Source organism: Myotis daubentonii, chromosome 3 (assembly GCF_963259705.1).
Source record: "Myotis daubentonii chromosome 3, mMyoDau2.1, whole genome shotgun sequence".
Classification (NCBI taxonomy): Eukaryota; Metazoa; Chordata; class Mammalia; order Chiroptera; family Vespertilionidae; genus Myotis; species Myotis daubentonii.
The window spans coordinates 185,139,394-185,160,910 of NC_081842.1; the positions used below are offsets into that span (position 1 = coordinate 185,139,394).

Here is a 21,517-nt window from a genome sequence, read left to right on the forward strand (position 1 = left end):
CAGCACTTCAATATGTATAAAGAAGTGGAAAATTGGGTCTCTGGTTTGCCTCAAAACAAGAAAAGTTCTATTGGGATGGTATCCACAAGTTACCTGAAAGATGGGGGAAATGTGTAGCTAGCGATGGACATTACTTTGAATAAAACACTTTTAATGTTTCTCTTGAAATTATTGTGTTTTCTTTGATTACAAGATCCACATTATTAACTGGTACACCTAGTAGTATTATTCAGCCTTAAAAAGGAAATAATTCCCTCCGATTGTGACAACATGGATCAACCTGTAAGATATTATATGCTAAATGAAATAGACAGACAAATACTATATATTACCACTTAAATAAGAAATTTGAAATAGTCAAATTCATAGAAGCAGAAAGGAGAATGGTTGTTGCCAGATTTTGGAAGAAGGAGGAAATGGGAAGGTATTAGTTTAAGGGTATAGAATTTTAGAGTTATACAAGATGAATAAGTCCTATTGTGAAGATAGTGTATATAGTTAACAACTCTATATTGTATACTTAAAATTTTGCTAAGAGGGTAGATCTTATGTTAAATGCTCTTTTATAAAATGATAGTAATAATAAAGATATATAAAGAGGGTGGGCAGAGGAAACTTTTGGAAGTGATAGGTATATTTGTGGCATAGATTATAAGGATGGTTTCACAGACTTTTGCTTATCTCCAAATTATCAAGTTGTATACAATAAATATGTACAGTTTTTTTTAATTTCAATCATACCTGAATAAAATGGCTAAAAAAGGGAAAATTTATGAAAATAGTTAATATCTATAAAGTGCTTAGAATAATGTATGGTTATTTGAATGTCTGCTAAATAAGTTAGTTAAATTAATTATTTTATTGCATATTGAGTACATGTAATCTTTAATTCACTAGGATATTAGCAGGTGTTTTTTTTTTTATTCTTAGAGGGAGAGAAGAAAAAGGGGATGGAAGGGGGGAGAGAGTGCTTAAGAGTTTTAACAAAACTTCATGATGCAAAGATGTACTACAGCTCAAGTGTTAATTTCTAAAAATCACATCTTGAACATGTGCCTTATAAGTATCTTCCAGGGTGTTAAGTGACATAAAGACTGAAAAAAAGAAGAAAAAAGATCAGTGAGTCCAAGAGCTGGTTCTCCGAAAAGATAAGCAAGATTGATGAACCATTAGCCAGATTCATCAAGAAACAAAGAGGAAGGACCCAAATAAATAAAATTAGAAAGAAAAGAGGTGAGGTAACAAACTAACATCACAGAAATGCAAAGAATTGTAAGAAAATACTATGAACAACTATATACCAATAAGCTGGACAACCTGGATGAAATGGACAAATTCCTAGAAAAATACAATCTTCCAAAACTAAATCAGGAAGAATCAGAAAACCTGAATAGGACAATAACACCTGATGAAATTGAAGCAGTAATTAAAAAAAAAACAGTCAGCAAACAAAAGCCCTGGTCCTGATGGCTTCACAGGGGAGTATACCAAACATTCAAAGAAGAACTAATACCTATCCTCCTAAACTATTCTAAGAAATCCAAGAGAAAACCATCCAAGAAATCCAAGCTCTTTTTATGAGGCCAGCATTATCCTACTCCCAAAACCGTATAAAGACACTATAAAGAAAGAGAATTGCAGGCCAGTATCTCAGTTGAATATAAATGCTAAAATTATTAGCAAATTGGATCCAACAACATATTAAAGAGATCATACACCATGACCAGGTGGGATTTAGTCTTGGTATGCAAGGCTGGTACAACATTTGCAAATCAATAAATGTGATACATCACATAAACAAATTGAAAGACAAATACTGCATGATTATATCAATAGATGCAAAAAAAAAAAAAAGCAATTGGCAAAACCCAACACCAATTTTTGATAAAAACTCTCAGCAAAGTGGAAATAGAAGGATCATACCTCAACATGATAAAGACCGTATATGATAAACCTATAACAAACATCATACTCAATGGGCAAAAACTGAAATAATTCCAAGAACAGGAACAAGACAGGGATGTCTGCTCTCATCACTCTTATTCAACACTAGAGGCCCAGTGCATGAAATTCGTGCACTGGGGAGGCGGGGTGGCCCTCAGCCCAGCCTGCAACCTCTCCAATCTGGGACCCCTTGGGGGATGTCCAACTGCCGGTTTAGCAGTCACACAATCCTGATTGCCCCTAACCCCTTCTGCCTGCCACCCTGATCACCCCCTAACCACTCCCCTGCCAGCCTGATCGACACCTAACTGCTCCTCTGCCAGCCCAATTGCCCTCTCCTGCCAGCTTGTTCTTGCTCCCAACTGCCCTCCCCTGCTGGCCTGATCTTGCCCCCAAGTGCCCTCCTCTGCTGGCCTGGTCACCCCCAACTGCCCTCCCCTGCTGGCCTGATCGCACCCCCACCGGCACTCCCCTCCTGGCCTGGTTGCTCCCAACTGCCCTCCACTGCCGGCCTGATCACCCCTAACAGCCTCTTCCTCGGCCCCCACCACCATGGCTTTGTCTGAAGAAAGTCGGATGTCCGGAAGATGGCCGGTCGACCCGGCCTAATTAGTATATTACCCTTTTATTAGTATAGATAGATTATATAGGATAGGATTGCTTAAATGGTGGGGGGGGGGTGGCTTTTTTAGCAGGAGGAGATGCTGTTAGCAGACAAAAACACATAATCCCTATATCTGGACTGATAGCCAGCCATATGCACTATACTGCCAAGGCAGTCATTAAAAACTTGAACCGCTTTCTTACACCTTACACCAAACAATGTTGGCCTAAAACCCCTCCTCAGCCCCACCTTAGGTTCTGCTTTCGCAGTTCACCCAGATTAGATTCTGATTGGTCGGCTCTGATGCCAGTCAGCATCAAAAGCTCCGGCTCCTAGGCAGCCATTGGCTCTTGGCACTTCACCCACATTACATTCTGATTGGTCAGTTTCTATGCCAGTCAGCGTCTCCAGGCCTATCTCTGGGCCTGGTCAAAGAGGCAGGGCTGATTAGCAGCCCAAGTGGAGGCCCGGAGAGAAACAGAGGCAGGACTGCTGGGGAAGCCTGGAGAGAAAGAGGCAACAGCTGATCAACAGCTGCCACAGAGGCTGTGGATCAGACCCTGCCTCCCTTGCTCTCTGCAGGCCTCTCTGGGCCTGATTCGCAGCCCCCTCAGCAGTCATTGCTAGGTCGCTGCATCGGCACTGGCTGCAGTCAGTGCTGGGTCACCCTGGCAACCTAGCACTGACTTCTGGTGTTTGGTTGCGCCTTTGGTCGTTAGGGACCCTGGCTCTTATATATATACTAGTAGCCTGGTGCATGAAATTGGGGTGGGGGGGGGAGGAAAGGGGCCCCTCAGTCTGGCCTTCACCCTCTTCAATCTGAGACCCCTCAGGGAATGTCCCACTACCTGTTTGTGCCCACACTTTTAACAGGTAACAGCTCCATTGTTGTTTCTTTCTTATGCTTAAAACCATTGGAATTAGTAGGTATTCAAAGTGTGTATACATTTTGGGGGGACACCCTGTATATCTCTAGTCAGCGGTGAAAGAAACCAACAGCAGATTTGGAACCCCCAGACAGAGAACCTCCCTCACTCCCCACATGTCTCCCCACTTCACTTTCCACCTTCGAAGGCAGCAGGAGAATCAACGTTTTCTCTCATCAATTCAGAAAAGCACGTCCTGTCACCCGCTGCCTGGCAAGAGTGCGCTAGGCCCCAAGCAAGCAAGGCTCAGTCAGGGCAGCCTTCGCTCATGGGTGCTGGCACCCAAAGTGCACATTCCTTCTCTACAGTCGCCCCGACTATCCCACTGTTTCACTGAGAGGACGGAATTCCTCTCCACCTCTGGGTTCTTGATCTTGAATACTGACTGAAGGCACCTCAGCGAGGGCCGCCCACGCCCACCAGGTGTGTCTGTCTGCACCTGCTCCTGCCTCAGCACCTGCATTAACCCCCTAGAGGTGATCTCATAGCTGCACTTGCCTCCGTGGGAACAGGGCATCACCACTCCGCCCTCTCACTGTCATCTCACAGGCACCCACTCTCAGCACCCAGAACACCCAGACACTCTCCAAAGGACGTAAGCGCATCAGAGGGGATGTGTGCACATCCTGTGGGGGTGTTAGGCATGCCGGGTTGATGGAAGTGCAGTGGAGAGGCAGGAGGAACTTGTGCACACCTTGGTTTGCAACTGTTGCAGGCGTGGGAGGGTGACAGTGTGCTGTTCGCATGCCAGGGGGCATGTGCACACCAGAGGCCTCTGGGTTTGCAGATCCGCAAACCCCCGTGGTGTGGCCAGGAGGACGTCAGTCTGGCCCGCGACGGTGGCTGTCCCTGCAATCCTGCACCTTCTGTGCCAGGAGGCAGATCTTGCGCAGCCACTCCTGGGCACTGATGGCCTCCAGGTGCTACTTCAGCTCAGCCTGCAGGCTCCGCTTGGCGCGCTCACAGCTGTCACCACCGCCATGTGGGGAGTACAGGCCGCCCTCCGCCAGCCTGCCTCCCCTGTCCAGAGGCTCTCTGCACTGCTCACCTGCCCAGAGTGACTGGGGCTTGGCGGAATCCAGGCGTCCTGCCCTGCCCAACCGCGGCCTATCCACCCCTGTGCGAGCTGCCGCCCTGCCGGGAAGGGTCACAGATCTGGGTCCCAGGACCGCGGACAGTCTCAAGCGCTGCCCCCCGTGTGGCAGGGTCACAGATCCGTGTCTTGGTCCCGTGGACAGCCTCAAGCACTGCCCCCCACCCAGCAGGGTCACAGAACCGGGTCCCGGACTGCGGACAGCCTTTCCCGCTGCCGCCTGCCTTCAGTATGCAAATTAGCCGCCATCTTGTTGCTTCAGGGTGGGGGTCCCCGCTGGGGTGCCTGGCCAGTCTGGGTGAGGGGATGATGGCTGTTTTCAGGCTGGTGGGCAACTGAGGCTCCCAACCTCTCCTTTTTTTCTTTTTTCTTTTTTTATTCTGGGATTTATTTACCTTCTATGGCTGTCACTGGAGTTGAGAGCCGGTTTTAGCTCTGAGGCTCGACTCCAGCTATGAGACCTCCGCTGCAGACCTCTGCTGCTGAAAGCAGGGATCTGGATTTGTTTGGGTTCTGTAATTGTAACACTTTTGCGATCCTGCTGGCTGAAGCCCAGCTGGCTGAAAGCAGGTTTCTGGGAAACGTTTACCTTCTATATTTGCAACAATGTTTCTTAGAGTTGCAGCTCAGAGGCCGGCAGCAGCAGGCGGGGAACCTTGGTTTCCTCCATCACTGGAGCAAGCAAGCCTCCTGTTCGCTTCAGGTGCCTGGCTGCCGGCTGCCATCTTGGTTGGCAGTTAATTTGCATATCTCCCTGATTAGCCAATGGGAAGCATTCAGGGCCACGGTCAATTTGCATCTTTCTCTTTTATTAGATAGGCTAGATAGTACTGAAAGTCTTAGCCATAGCGATCAGACTAGAAGAAAACATAAAAGGCACCCAAATTTGAAAGGAGGAAGTAAGACTCATTATTTGCAGATGACATGATATTGTATGTAGAAAACATTAAAGACCAACAAAAAACTACTAGATTTAATAAACCAATTCAGCAATGTAGCAGGATACAAAATGAACACCCAGAAGTCAATGGCATTTTTATATACCAATAATGAACTCTCAGAAAGAGAAACTAAAAGAACAGTCCCATTTACCTTTGCAACAAAAATAATTATGACACTTGGGAATAAACTTAACCAAGGAGATAAAAGACCTGTACTCAGAAAACTACAGGATGTTGAAAAAAGAGAAGATATAAACAGTGGAAGAATATACTATTCTATGTTTATGGATTGGTAGAATTCACATTGTTAAAATGTCCATATTACCCAAAGCAATCTGTAGATTCAATGCAATCCCTGTTAAAATACCAATGGTATATTTCACAGGTTTAGAACAAGTACTCCAAAAATTCATATGGAACTTAAAAAAGACCCTGAATAGTTGCAGCAATTTTGAGAACAAAGAACAAAGTTGGAGGGATCACAATACTGGATATTAGGTTATACTATAAAGCCACTGCAGTCAAAATAGCCTGGTACTGGCACAAAAACAGGCCTATAGATCAATGGATCAGAACAGAGAACTTAGAAATCAACCCAAGCTATCATGTTCAATTAATATTTGAGAATGGAAGCAAGAGCATACAATGGAGTAAAGACGTCTCTTCAATAAATGGTGTTGGGGAAAATTGGACAGATACATGCAAAAAAATGAAACTAAATTACCAACTAACAACATACACAAAAATAAACTCAAAATAAATAAAAGACTTAAATATAAGTCATAAAACCATAAAAATTGTAGAAGACAATATAGGCTGCAAAATATCAGTGTAGCAGATTTTTCAGAGATACATTGCCTAGGGCAGGAGATCAAAGGAAAAAAATAAACAAATGTGACTACATCAAACTAAAAAGCTTATGCACAACAAAAGAAATGAGCATCAAATAAAAGGGAACCCATTTCATGGAAGAACGTATTTACCAATGATACATCTGATAAGGAGTTAATTTCCAAAGTACATAAAGTACTCATACAGCTCAACAAAAGGAAGACAAACAGCCCAATTAAAAAATGGGCAGAGGACCTAAATGGACAAGTCTCCAAAAAGGACATACAAAAGGCCAAGAGACATGAAAAATGCTTGAAGTCAGTAATTATCTGAGAGATGCAAATTAAAACCACAATGAGGTATCATCTCATACCTGCCAGAATGGCTACCATCAATAAATCAACAAACAGCAAATGTTGGCAAGGAAGTGGGAAAAAGGAACCCTAGTACACTGCTGGTGGGAATGCAGACTGGTGCAACCACTATGGAAAACAGTGTGGAATTTTCTTAAAAAGTTAAAAATGGAACTACCATTTGACCCAGTGATCCCACTTCTATGAATATATCCTAAGAAGTCTGAAACACCAATCAGAAAGAATGTATGTACCAATATATTCATAGCAGCAGAATTTACAACAGCTAAGATCTGGAAACAGCTCAAGTGCCATCAGAAGATGATTGAATATAAAAACTGTTGTACATTTACACATGGAATCCTATGCAGCTGTTAAAAGGAAGGATCTCTTACCCTTTGAGACAGCATGGAGGGACCTGGAGAGCATTATACTAAGCAAAATAAGCCAATCATAGAAAGGCAAGTATCACATGATCTAACGTACGTGTGTAATCAAATGAACAAAATAAACATAAACAAAACAGATCCAGAAGCATTGAAAAATGCAAGGGACTGGTGTATTTCAGAAGGAAGCAGGGGCATGGGAAGAGATTAACCAAAAAACTTATATGCATAACCCATGGGCACAGACTATAGCGCTGGGAAGGCTGGGGAGTGGGCAGGAGCATGGTGGAGGTGCTCATGGAGGGAGGGGGCATGACATCTGTAATACTTTCAACAATAAAGATTTTTTTAAAATTTCATGATGCAAAAATATACTACTGCAGCTCAACTGTTAATGTCTAAAGATTACATCTTAAACATGTGCCTTATAAGTATCTCTGGAAGATAATTAATGAATGATTAATGACATTAAAAGACTATCTAAAATATTCTCTTTTTTCTTAAATAAGTTGAACGAAAAAGGAATTTTTTTCATGCTTAAATGTTCATAGATTCACCTTCAGAAACTAAGACTTTTATTTGGAGCAATGAGTAATAGTATGATATGGTAGGGGGCGGAAACCATAGATTTGTGAATTTGTTTATTTTTTAATCCTCACCCAAGGATATTTTTTCCATTGCTTTTTAGAGAGAGGGAAAGACAGAGAGAAACATTGATATGAGAGAAACACATCAATTGTTGATCCTACACGAGCCCTGAACAGGGCTAGGCCAGGGAGAAACCTGCCACCGAGATATGTGCCCTTGATTGGAATCGAACCCAGGGCCCTTCTGTCCGCAAGCCGATTCTATCCACTGAGCCATACTGGCTAGGGCAAGATCTGTGAATTTGGAAAAAAGAAAAGTAGGGTTGAAAACCAGTTCTACCACATGATAAAGCCATTTTTGTACCTACAGTCTTAGTATGTGCATGAAATGTAGTCACATATTCAAAATACTTAGGTCAGTGCCCTGGCATTCAATAAATGGTAGTTGCAGCTGTTATATTTGTCTCTTCTCTGTGCCTTCCTAAAACTTTACTGATAACTTTATCATAATAAGAATCACATCATACCATGAATATTTGTTTCTGTTTGCAACCTTCACAGGGCTGTGACTACCCTGAAGACAAGGATATTGTGTCTATCTTTGTATCTCTCTTGCAGAGGTTGCAACTGGCAACTGTAAGGCTTTTGTTTGGCTACCAGTTTTGGTCCTAGAATGTCTTAAATTTGAACTGGCTGTCAATATTTAAAAGTTAGGAGGCTTCGCATTTAAAATACAAACCACGGCTCCTGGTGCTGCTTGTGTGCTCGTTTGCTGTGGACCTGGTACCTCTTTTGTGAAGTGGCAGCTCGCCATGGCCAACGAAAAGCCCAAGGAAGGAGTCATGACTGAGAACAACGATCATATTAATTTGAAGGTGGCAGGGCAGGGTGGTTATGTGGTGCAGTTTAAGATTAAGAGGCATACACCACTTAGTAAACTAATGAAAGCCTATTGGGAATGACAGGGTTTGTCAATGAGGCAGATCAGATTCCGATTTGACGGGCAGCCAATCAGTGAAACAGACACACCTGCACAGTTGGAAATGGAGGATGAAGATACAATTGATGTGTTCCAGCAGCAGACAGGAGGGGTCTACTAAAAAGTGAACCTGCTACTTTACTCCAGAACTCTGTTCCTCCAGACGAAGAAGACATTCTCAATTTGAAAACTGCAATTTAGTTTCAACACATCTGACTACTACAGTATAGTTTTCTCTATTCTTTCATTTTCCCCTTCCTCATTCTTTTATTGTACATAAAGTAACTGATGTATGTGCACAAGCATTTGCAATTTTTTTTTTTAACTAAATGGCCAATGGTATGTTTTGATCTACATCAAATGGAGATGGGATGGGGAAAAAATACTGGTTCTGTGAAAACACCCCCTTTCTCCATTAGTGGCATGCTCATCCAGCTCTTATCTTTATATTCCAGTAAGTTATTTTGCTCTCACTGTTTAACAAAAAAAGAATAACATAAAAATTCTTGCATACCTTGTTTGATTGGAGAATTTTAATGTTTTTCATTTATCATTGTAAAACCAAGGACAATTTTATAACTTTTTTGTACGTAGCTGTTACATGTAGGGCAATCTATCTTTAAGTAGGGATAAATTACTCTAAAAAAAATGAATCCTAGATAGTTTTCCCTTCAACTCAAGTGTCTTGTTGTTTAAATAAACTTCTTGTTTAAAAAAAAAAAAATACAAACCAAAACAGGATTCCTGGTTTCTGGCTTCTCTTAAAGAATCAGAAAATTCTGGCAACACCAAACCCCAGATTTTTCATGGCAACAATCAGCTTTTCTGGAGTAGCAGCTGCCTTCTTGGATGAGGCATGCTCTCCGGTTTGCCATAGTCTCTCTCTCTTCTTTATTATTATTTTTTTATTTATTGTCTAAAGTTTTACATATGTTTCCTTTTTCCCCAATTGACACCCCCCCCCCAGTTATTCCCACCCCAGGCAAGCCCCCACCACCCCAGTGTCTGTGTCCCTTGGTTATGCTAATATGCATGCATACAAGTCCTTTGGTTGCTCTCTAACCTCCCCCCACTCCCTGACCATTTGTCTCTGGATCTATTCTTGTTCATCAAATTATGTTGATCATTGTATCCCACATATGAGTGAGATCATATGATATTTATCTTTCTCCTACTGTCTTATTTCACTTAGCATAATGCTCTCCAGTTCCATCCATGCTGTTGCAAGTGGTAAAAGTTCCTTCTTTTTTGTAGCAGCATAGTATTCCATTTTGTAGATGTACCACAGGTTTTTAATCCACTCATCTGCTGATGGGCACTTAGGTTGTTTCCAAATCTCAGCTATTGTAAATTGTGCTGCTCTGGACATAGGGGTGCATATATCCTTTCTGATTGGTGTTTCTGGTTTCTTGGGATATAGTCCTAGAAGTGGGATTACTGGGTCAAATGGGAGTTCCATTCCCAACTTCCTGAGGAAACTCCATACTGTCTTCCACAGTGGCTACACCAGTCTGCATTCCCATCAGCAGTGTAGGACAGTGGTCGGCAAACTCATTAGTCAACAGAGCCAAATATCAACAGTACGATTGAAATTTCTTTTGAGAGCCAAATTTTTTAAATTTAAACTAAATAGGTAGGTACATTGTTATTAACTTAATTAGGGTACTCCTAAGCTGGCCTTTGCTAAAAACGGATGCGACTAGCACTAACCACTGCACAATGAGACTGCTGACTGACTGGCTCACTCAACTTGTGCATGAATAGTGCGCGCCTCCCCCCCATGCTGCGTATCCCGCGGCCCGCTTGTGCCTCCTCTCCTGTTGCCCAACCGACTGACACCCCCCACTTCTTCTAACGCCACTTCTTCAAAATAGACTCGCCCAGGCCGAAAACTGACTTCTACGCATGGGCTACGAAGCTTCAATCGCACTGTACATGCGCGCCCACACGTGGTATTTTGTGGAAGAGCCACACTCAAGGGGCCAAAGAGCCACATGTGGCTCACGAGCCGTGGTTTGCCGACCACTGGTGTAGGAGGGTTCCTTTTTCTCCACATCCTCGCCAGCACCAGTCTGCATTCCCACCAGCAGTGCAGGAGGGTTCCTTTTTCTCCACATACTCTCCAGTACTTGTCGTTTATTGATTTCTTGATGATAGCCATTCTCACAGGTGTGAGATGGTACCTCATTGTTGTTTTGATTTGCATCTCTTGGATGGTTAGTGACTTTGAGCATGTTTTCATATGTCTCTGGGCTTTCTGTTAAGTCCTCTTTCGAAAAGTGTATATTGCCATAGTCTCTTATACCCAAATATTGCTTCCTTAAAAACTAAGATGCAATGCCATTTACCCATCATATTCACTCATGTGTGCTTACCTATCTGGCTGCCCTAGACATTTGGATTTGAGAAAGCTGCTCTCAGTGACTATCAGAAAGTCTCGAACTTAGGATATCCTCACCAAATGTATGTTGAATGGATAAATGAAAGAACCACAAACATACACAAGTACAGAAGGTTTCAAGGTTAACTTTAACATGTACAAGGTGATTAAGGTCTAGCTCTACTTTAGCAACAGCTATTCCCATCATTTTTTTCAGTATACATCGTGAAGGAGTGGTAATGTTTGGATGTCAGAGACTGATGCTCTGAAACAACTGGCTTTCATAGGATGCGATTGCCAGCTGTCACAATTTTCAAAAAATAGGCACCCTCAAATTTATTTAGTGCTGGCAAAATGCAGTGAAACATAACAAAAACTATGATCAAATGCATTTGCCATTTATTTTGGAATGCATGACAATGTCTATTCATTTGCGCAAAAACATACAAACAACACCCAACTTGTTTGAAGATAGGATATCTTTGATCAGAACCTCTGAAATATCCCTTTGAGTTAGCTATTAGTATAAACTATATTAATTTGTACCTGACAGTAATTTGAGATTTATGATTATTTAGTGTATTTGAACTAATACATGTTCCAAATCTATGGAGGAAGACTTAGCCACTTAAGTGAACAGTGAGTAGCATTTCTTTGGCAACAATTGGGATGGGGGTTAATGATCTACTGGAAAAGAGATGATCTGCTTTTTGTAAGAAGCCAGAAGTGTTTTTTATTTCATTAACTCTCTGAGATGAAGCATGTAAGTATTTAGTTTTAGCAGTGGTATGTTTTTGTTGCTTTGTATTCTCCACTCTAAGTAATCTTAATTCACTGTCCACTAGGGTAGTTACTAGCCACATGTAGCAATTTAATTAAAATTAAATAGTTAAAAATTATGTTCCTTAGTCATACTTGCTATGTTTTAGGTGCTCAGTAGCCACATAGGGCTAATGGCTACCCTGTTGGAGAGCACAAATATAGAACATTTCCGTCATCACAGAGAGTTCTATATACACAATTCTGTACTCTTTATTTGCCACATTGTACATTAGATTTTTTTGTTTGTAATTTGAAAATGATGTTAATATAGCCTAGAAATAGGATCTTAGTAACTTCTTGAAATCTTTTTCCCATAATGGTTGTTTTATCCACTACATATTTAAATCATGTTGGGGTTGTTTTGTGTGTTGTTGTTTTTTTCAATTTATTAACATAGTCAACACCTGAAATTTCCCCATTATTTAAAATTCTAAACTCTGTGATGAATGCAGTTGGAGTAATCCCTCTAGGTATTAGTCACCTTTAAGACAACACAGTAGATGACAATGTCTCCATGAGCCTTTTACCATTTACAATGAAAAAAAAAATACTTATTAAATGGTGATTTTTTCCCCCCTTTATCTTATTAAGTAAATTATATGGTCCTTTTTTATGGAAGCCTCCATAGTTAGAGATGTAAAACTGCAATTTCTTGGTTCTATAGCATGACATAGTTCAGAGCTGAGATTAGAGAAACCCCGTAGAGTTGTTAATACTTGAGGGCATCCCCAACTAGAAAAGTATGTGAATTTAGGCATGGGAGGAAGGAAGGATCTGCTTTAAATTTAGTGTAGGGTCACTGAATCTTAATGATAGATTAAACAAGGGAGGTAGAATAATGAATAGGGGTATGCAGTGTGTAGCACTAATACCAGAAGTCTATGGTTTGTGGCGGTTTTTTAATGTCCTTTCCCATATGGTTTTGAATAGAGTAGGTTATGGCAGGGATGAGCTAAGGAATAGCTTTGTTAATGAATAAATAGGAGTAATTTTTTTTTTTTAACCAGAGACTAAGACAGTTTATTTAGAAAGCCTGCTTATTTAATGCATGATGTGATTAAAAAACCATTTCTGATGTTAATAATACAGTAAGTGGAGATGCTAAGGTGTTCTTGTTGTTTTCTTTATAAAACAGCTGAGTTTGTATTTCAGAGCCGCCCGAATGGGTGAGATCCTCGGGGTGGGGCTTTAACTGCCATAGTTAAAAGCCAACTCTAGGTAGTTCCTGAGCGTTGGCAACATCAGTCTTTAGATAGGGGTTGGTGTGCAGTATTGGACTTTCATTCATACTGTCAGTCACTTTGATAAGCTTTAATAAAATTATCATTTGGAATCAGTTTCCAACTCTACCTGCTTCACCTAAAAGTAACTAGATAAGTAACTTTGGTGTCTATCCTCTTTTTATAACTTAGCTGTTAGTCCAGGCGGGTACTTTCCTTAAGATATCCTCCCTATTCTCCCACCCACATCTCTTTCAGACACAGTAATTCTGAAAGATCATCTTGCAAAGTAGCAAGTTTAAATCAGAAAACCTGACCAGACACATTTTTAAATATCTCTTAGGGCTGTTCGTTAGAGATGACTTAATATCTATATTAAGTAGGTTGTCTCTGCTGCCTTGGTTAAGTAGTGTGAAGGGAAATGCAACTCTCCTGACTCCAGGGCCCCAAATGCAAACACTGGCCTAGTTGTTCCCAAACTTTCTTCTTGATGTGAGTAACTTGAATGGTTTATTTTCCCTTGAGGAGCCCCCATCCCCCGCCACTTTAGTATTCATGGCAGACCCTAACACTAAGTCCCTTTGTTGTCTTTCTTTTTTGCATTTTTTGTTAACAAGCAAAGATAAAATTATGAGACCTCATTATAGACTGGAGTTCCATTGCTAATGGTTCCCACCACCTTTTTTTTTTTTTTCACATCTCAAAAAGGCAAAGGACTGGATAGGTAACAGAAAGCAGCACAGCAGACATAAACATCATGTCTAAGCATCAATGTGGTGCTACCAGAGTGGGAAAGGATACAGTCTTCATCAAAATATAAAGATGGGTCTTTGCTCAAAACAGTAAAATTGTCAGTATTTTAAAAAATTTGAACTTTGTTATAGTCTTTAAGAAAAAAAGACACATTTTTTATGAAGAAAGAAGAAATGGATTAAGAATTTTAAAACCTACATTATTATCCTGACTTAGATATTAATTAACTGAATGACATTTGGGCAAGTAGTTTAATTTGTGCATGCACATGTGTATATGCGTACATGTAAACCTTAAAAGAAAATGTAATTCTATTTAAAATATTGGCAGAATAAGGCATCACCTCACATCTTCCTTATTTTATTTTAGAACTTACAGAGGTTGCAAATCATACAAATATTTGATTCAGAGTTTCCTTTTTCCAAATGAAAAGCATAGAGCAAGGGTTAGCAAGAGTGCACAGCTGTTGAGAGAAGGAAAACCAGAATAACAAGATAGGGCTTAATTGATTTACTGTATATTGGCAAAGTAGCAGAAGCAGGTTCATAGTGCCAATGTTTTTGTATTATTCTATATAAAACTCTTATATCAGTAAGGAGTGGAGACACAGAAGGCATTGGGCAAAAATTAATAGGAGGAAGAACTTTTGCTAACCCTCATATCATAAAGTTTGTTTACTGTTCTAATTGTTCTCCTTTTGCCATGATGTATTTTCCTTGAATTATTTTTTAATCTTGCTATTTCTTTTCCTGCTGTGTGTGACACCAGGAACTGCCCTCTTACTGTGAAGGCAGCATTCAGTTGTTGAAACAATAACAAGTTGCTGTTTGATCTGACCGTTGTCCTTCCTTTGTAGCACTTAAAAGTACAAAATCGACAGCCTGTAACTGTTCTTCATTGCGGGTTGCAGCACAATAGGTGTGAAAAGACTCACTTGATCTCATGGCAGAGGTTTTGCTCATAGTTGGTCACTCTTATATGTTACCGGTTAATGTCCACTATTCAGAGTAAGTACAAATGGTCTCGGAAAATTCTTACACCTTGCAATTAATTATAAGAGGGTCAGGCAGAAAAGAATTTTAAAGATAATTATTGCATCTCTTTATAGAAGAGGAAATCCAGTGTAAGAGAAGATATGTCATAGTCATGGAAGAATCTAGACTCGCAGAACTAAATTAAATCTAATCTCACCATTTACAAACATGAGTAACCTAAGGCAAATTATTTGTCTCTGAGCCTCAGTTTCCTTATTTGTAAAATGAAGATGATAATATATGTGAAAGGTATTGTGAGGATGATATTAACATAAAACCTAGTTGGTTTTTTATCTTCACCAGAGGGTATATTTATTGAGAGAGAGAGAGAGAGAGAGAGAGAGAGAGAGAGATCTGTCGGTTGCCGCCTTTATGTGCCCCAACCAGGGATCAATCCCACAACTTAGGTATGTGCCTTGATGGAATTGAACCCACAATCTTTCTGTATACAGGACAACACTCCAATAACTGAGCTATCCGGCCAGGACAAAACTAAAATTTAAATATTTTTCTTATTACAGAAATAATAGAAACAGAAAAGATAGACATACCGAAAATAAAAATGAGTCAGAATTCCATGATAGAGGGGGAACAAATTTTAACATTTGTTATGTATCTTTTTCTGTGCATACATATAGTATACATATGTACATACATATAGTATACATACATATATGTATGTACATAATATATATGTAACTTAGTAAGCAGAAAGGTACATAATTTTGTAACCTGGTTTTCTTTAATTATTAACAACTTTAAATGTTATTAAATATTCTTCTACATCAGAGAGTTAGCATACTTTTTCTGTAAAGGCTAGTTAATATACATTTTAGGCTTTGCAAGCCATACAGTTTCTACTGCATCTACTCAACTATACCATCATGATAGTGCAAAAGCAGTCACAGACAGTATATAAACAAATGGAACACAATTTTATTTACAGACGTAGACGGCATACTGGATTTGGTCTCTGGGCTGTATTTGACTGACCCTGGTTCTACATCATTTTAATGACTGCATGGTATTTCATTTATTTAGCTATCATATTATTGGATATTAAGATTGTGCCAACTTTGCATGTGCAATGAATATCCTTGTAACTAAATATTTGGTTTACATGTATGATTATGTCTTTAAGATTAACTTGCATGCTGCTTCTGAGATTGTATCAAATTGTTTGGCTACTAAAATTCAGACTTCAAAATAAAAACATTTCTTGGTTTATGTGACCAATCTTTGAAGTAGTACATAAAATTGAACTTTATAAAATGATTTTTGGTTAAATTAACACTCCTAAAAATGTTCTTTTATTGTAGTTATTTCTAGGGTTGACCTTTGACTTACTTGGTGTTTTTCTTTGTGCAAGGGATTATGAATTGGTGAACTTACATGATTTTAAAATGGGAAAATTTAAGAGCACTTATTGGGTAATATATGTTTTATTCATTGCAGGTAATAAAAAACATTAAGTAGTTGGAAAAACTTTGCCTCTCATGTTTATAAAACGTATAGAGAGGAAATATTTCCCTCTAGGACAAGGTCTTAACTAACTGATACGAAGTTAAACCTCTTAACTGTTTTTCCTTTGGGTCTTGTGTCAGCTAGTCTCTGAGAGAGAGGAAAAAAAAGTCAAACATAAAGGGTGTCCCAAAATTCACGCAAGAAGTAATTTTGGTAGAAAACACAGGTTTATAATTAAAAATTGTAAATTTTTATTGATTCATAAAGTATACAGTATAGGGTTATGTATGGAATAGTATATCGGATAAATGGCCTCCACAGCATTGCTGGCGCATACGCGCTCTTGTTGAAATTTTCCATGACTGTTTTGCATAAATGTGGCTGAATTTCGATGAGGCTCATTTTCATCTTGATGGCTTGGTTAATCGACAAAATTGTCGCATTTGGGGCTCAGAAAATCCACGAGTGATTGTTGAGAAACAAATGCATCCACAACGTGTCACTGTTTGGTGCGGATTTGGGGCTGGAGGCATCATTGGACCATTCTTCGAAAATGCGGCTGCTCAGGCAATAACAAAACAGTGCGTATGTGCCAGCAAAGCTGTGGGGGCCGTTTACCCGATATGCTATTCCATACATAACCCTATACTGTATACTTTATGAATCAATAAAAAATTTACAATTTTTCATTATAAACCTGTGTTTTCTACCAAAATTACTTCTTGCGTGAATTTTGGGACACCCTTTAGTTTCTCTGATGTTCAGGACATTCCTTCAATTCAGCAATGAGTACGGGTGTTGTCCAAGTTGATTTAGTATGCCCAATAGGTCATTTATTGTGACTGCAGTTTTACTGCAGTGCCCAAATATATATTACAGCCAGAGAGTAATCACACTTAAGCTTAAGGAAGAAAAACTAAAGATTAACACAGAGTTTTAATGATGAAGATTATTATTTATCAACTAGAAGTCCGGTGCACGAAATTCATGCATGGGGGGAAGGGAGATCCCTCATCCTGGCCTGCACCCTTCTCCAATCCAGGACCCCTTGGGGGATGTCCGACTGCCTCTCGCAATCTGGGACCACTGGCTCCTAACCACTTGCCTGCCTGACTTCCTGCCTGATCGCCCCTAACTGCTCCCCTACTGGCCTGATCGCCCTTAACTGCTCCCCTGCTGGCCTGATCACCCCAACCGCCTCTGCCTCACCCCACACCTGGGACCCAGGATTCCCTCGCTCTGGCCAGCTGTAGGCACTCAGGACCCAGGCCAGCTTCGCCCGGGCCGGCCGCAGCCTCAGGGGACCATGGGAGGATGGTTTCTCCTGGGCGGTAGCTGCAGGCACTCAGGACTGTGGGGCAGGTGGCTTGTTCCTCTCCCTCCCGGGCCGCAGGCACAGACGCTGGCGCTTGAAACCGCAGGGTGGGTGGCTTGTTCCTCTCCTGGGCTGCAGCCTGACTGGTCCCTATTCCTCTCTCCCCAGTGTTGAGTGTCTGAGCCCTTACAGTGTGACGCTGTGAGGGCGTGATGAACATTTGCATATTAGCTCTTTATTATATAGGATTATCAATTTTTTTCAGTGATATGTAATATACAGTAAAGAGGTAGTACCTGCTCTCATTAATTTCCTAGACTGAAAGTGTTCCCTATGTCATCCAGCAAATTATAGCATTTCTAGAAAGTTTATAACAAAACATAATTAGTCATAATTATTCTCAAAGATTTGCCATGTTAGGTCAGAGTTCAAAGAACTTTAGAATCAGTAACTGTCCTGGGAGAGCCTATAATTCATACATCTTAAAACAGTGCTTCTTTTTTTTTTTTAAAATATATTTTATTGATTTTTTACAGAGAGGAAGGGAGAGGGATAGAGAGTTCGAAACATCGATGAGAGAGAAACATCGATCAGCTGCCTCCTGCACACCCCCCACTGGGGATGTGCCCGCAACCAAGGCACATGCCCTTGACCGGAATCGAACCTGGGACTCTTCAGTCCACAGGCCGACGCTCTACCCAGTGAGCCAAACCGGCCAGGGCAAAACAGTGCTTCTTAAACGTTGGCTTGTTGAGAATTATCTCAAATGCTTGTTAAAACAGATTGCTGGCTCCCTGAGTTTCTAATAACACCAGGTCTGGAATGGGTCCCTCCCAATTTTCATATCTAGTGGTTTCTAGGCAATACTAGTATTGCTTGTCCAGGCACTACATTTTGAGAACCACTGTTGTATAAAAATAATTGTTCCACCTTTTTTTTTTTTTTTTAGCATTTCGACTTCTGCAACTTTACAATTTTTCTTTTTCACCCCCTAAAATTTAGTATCTTTTTTATTTGTGAAATATACTCAGTCTTACTCATCTATAAACATTTTCTTAGCACTTTAGGAATTCTTTTTTTTTTTTTCAATCCAGGCTTACCCTTTAAAGATATGAGTTGATTTTAATACATTTATGATCGTTAGTTCACTTTAACATTATCTAACTTTGCAATTTTTATGTCATTTTCACCCACAGCAGACTTTTAGGAGAGGCAATTATGAATATTTCTAATGAAAGAAATCTTATTCTTGGTAGTTTTTCAGGATGACTAAAATCTATTTTCAACTAGTTTCCATATTTGGCTTTATTTTCATAATTTTGAGTAATACCTTATGATGCTAGTTGTCAAGTTTCTTTACAGACAGGTAAGAGATATAATAATTTTTTTAAGTATAGTATACAAAGCAAAATGTACAGTTGTTTGAATGAAGAATTCAGTTAGAGCCAGGGATGTTTTAAAAGAGTAGAATACACTAAGCTCAAAGCCTGAATGAAAGCAACTTCAATTTTATAGTTTTTTTCAAACAATATCTTTACTGTTTTCTGGAAAAATGGTATTTGAGAAAAAGAAATGTCTCAAGTTACTGTTTTTATGAGGAGAGAATTGCTGAGTCTTTTAAATGGTTAATGAGAAGAAGTAATAGTTAAACACTTAGAGCATTGATTTCTGATTTGAATTCTTCAGCACTGGCCAGCCCTGAGGGAAGGGGGAAATAAGCTTGCTAATTAACATTTGATTACTGATGCCACCTTCTCACTCCCTTTGCGCCATCCGGTTTCAAGTGTTTTTGTTCTGGAAGGATTTTTAGGAGGTTTTAATTTGCATCTTATGTGTAACTGCAATGAGCATACAACTTGTTAAAGAAGAAGAAGAAAAAGAAAAGGACTTTGATATGAAATATGTGTTCAAAACCCAATCTGGATCAGAAGTTATTGGTTTCTTAACTATAAGCCTTTCAGAGCACCAGTGATTGCTAGGAAACTGGAACTAAGCCTAGTCTGTATGCCTTATTTTGATTTAAATTCTCATATTCATTCTCATTCATATTCTCTCTCTCTCTCTCTCTCTCTCTCTCTCTCTCTCTCTCTCTCTCTCTCTCTCTCTCTCTCTCATTTGTTTAGTGCAGTGATTACTTAGCAAATTCTTGCCCAGACCATCATTTGATGGTGTGAAGTATTTGGAGTCTAAAGTTTGATATATTTAAAATTTGGGTAAGTTCAGATTCTAATATGACCAAAAGTCTTTTTCTTCTAAGATTGGTAAGAATTTTTTACAGAGAGGAAGGGAGAGGGATAGAGAGTCAGAAACATCGATGAGCGGAGAAACATATATCAGCTGCCTCCTGCACAACCCCCATTGGGGATGTGCCCGCAGCCAAGGTACATGCCCTTGACCAGAATCGAACCTGGGACCCTTGAGTCCGCAGGCTGACGCTCTGTCCACTGAGCCAAACTGGTTACGGCTGCCATAGTATTCTTAATTCAGAAAATCTAGAAACTAGGATGCTAACTAAATGATAGCTGTTTTAAGCCCATGGCAATTAAATATTTTCTATTTTTTGCTATATTAAAATGTTTGGTATGTGAAGGATCAGGACCAGATTTCAAAAATGCAAAGATATTGAAATAAATTAATAGAATTTTACAACCTCATCACTGAGCTAGTAGTGTTCTTTCAAACCATAGTTTACTGGTAATATTTGGTTGATGGAATAATTATTTGGGAAACTAGTGTGACAGGCTTTAGTTTCAAATAAGGTCTCATAAGAGGAAAATATTAGACTTTTTAAAAATCTAGACTTTTTAGTACAAAAAGTGAAAACTAAGATTTTTTTTGTCCAAGAAAAAATTCATCTTAAGTGCTTATTATATCAAATTATTTGTAATATTCCTTTTTGATGTGTTGTAATGAACTTTTTACTATTTGTCTTTTATTTTCTAGCCTTAATGGTTTAAACTTTTCCTCATTATTTGCTTGTCATAGATATATTTAGCTCTTCTTTTCCTCTACCTAGGATTAACTCCAATATTTTCATTAAATCATAGGAGTTTAGAGCTGTGAAAACCAGAAGTGGTCTTGTTTTATTCTCTTTTAACTTTGAGTAAAGTAAATCTCAGCGAGGTTCTGCCAACTTGCCCACAGTAACAACTGGACAATGAGAAATCTTTCTCTTTGCCTCTCATTATGCATCAATACCTCAAACTTTGTGACTTTTCTTTCTATTGTCAGAAATTGTTTTCATTTGGATAAATGTTTGACCAACATTTAGCTCACAAGCAATGATTTTATTATAGCTGACAGTGTTACCTACAAGTCTTATATTTTTCTTTTTCAATAACTACTGGTACAAACAGCTCATAAGATGCTAATTCTGAGCCTCAAAACTTAGGTTAGTAGAGTAACATCCTAAGACTTCTTTCTAAGAAATTCTGATAACATTTAAAAAATAAAAATTGTTTGAAAATTTATGGAACTCAAAACTTTATGGGAGAAGAATATTTCATATGATTTTATATTGAGCAGATCATAGTACAATGATCTTTTTCCCAGTGCTGTGTTCATCAATGAAATTTCCATCAGGAAATATGAAGTTTGACATGGAGATCATTGCTTAATTTCTTACAGTAATTATAGTGTATATATAGATTTTTATTAACAATGAAAAGCAAATAGTAAATCAGTCCCATATTAATACTTTCAAGTTAATCTGATTTAAATTTTTCCTTAGTCACAACTGTCTTATCTGAAGCAATAGGTAAAAAATGAAATTCTCTTTTTAACAAATGTAGAAAACAAACTAGAAAAATCTATTGTCGATCTAGAACACTTGATCCAAATACAGTATAGTTTATAGCATAAATTTGATGTTCAGCTGGTAATCAA

The 21,517-nt window shown here is 39.4% G+C and overlaps 1 protein-coding gene and 1 pseudogene across 4 annotated transcripts in view; both read left to right on the top strand.

Moving 5' to 3' along the window:
* The window catches only part of FAF1 (Fas associated factor 1), a 399,416-nt gene that overhangs the window by 194,698 nt on the left and 183,201 nt on the right, over positions 1-21,517 (top strand). The window lies entirely within an intron of this gene.
* Positions 8,455-8,965, top strand: LOC132231093 (small ubiquitin-related modifier 2-like; annotated as a pseudogene).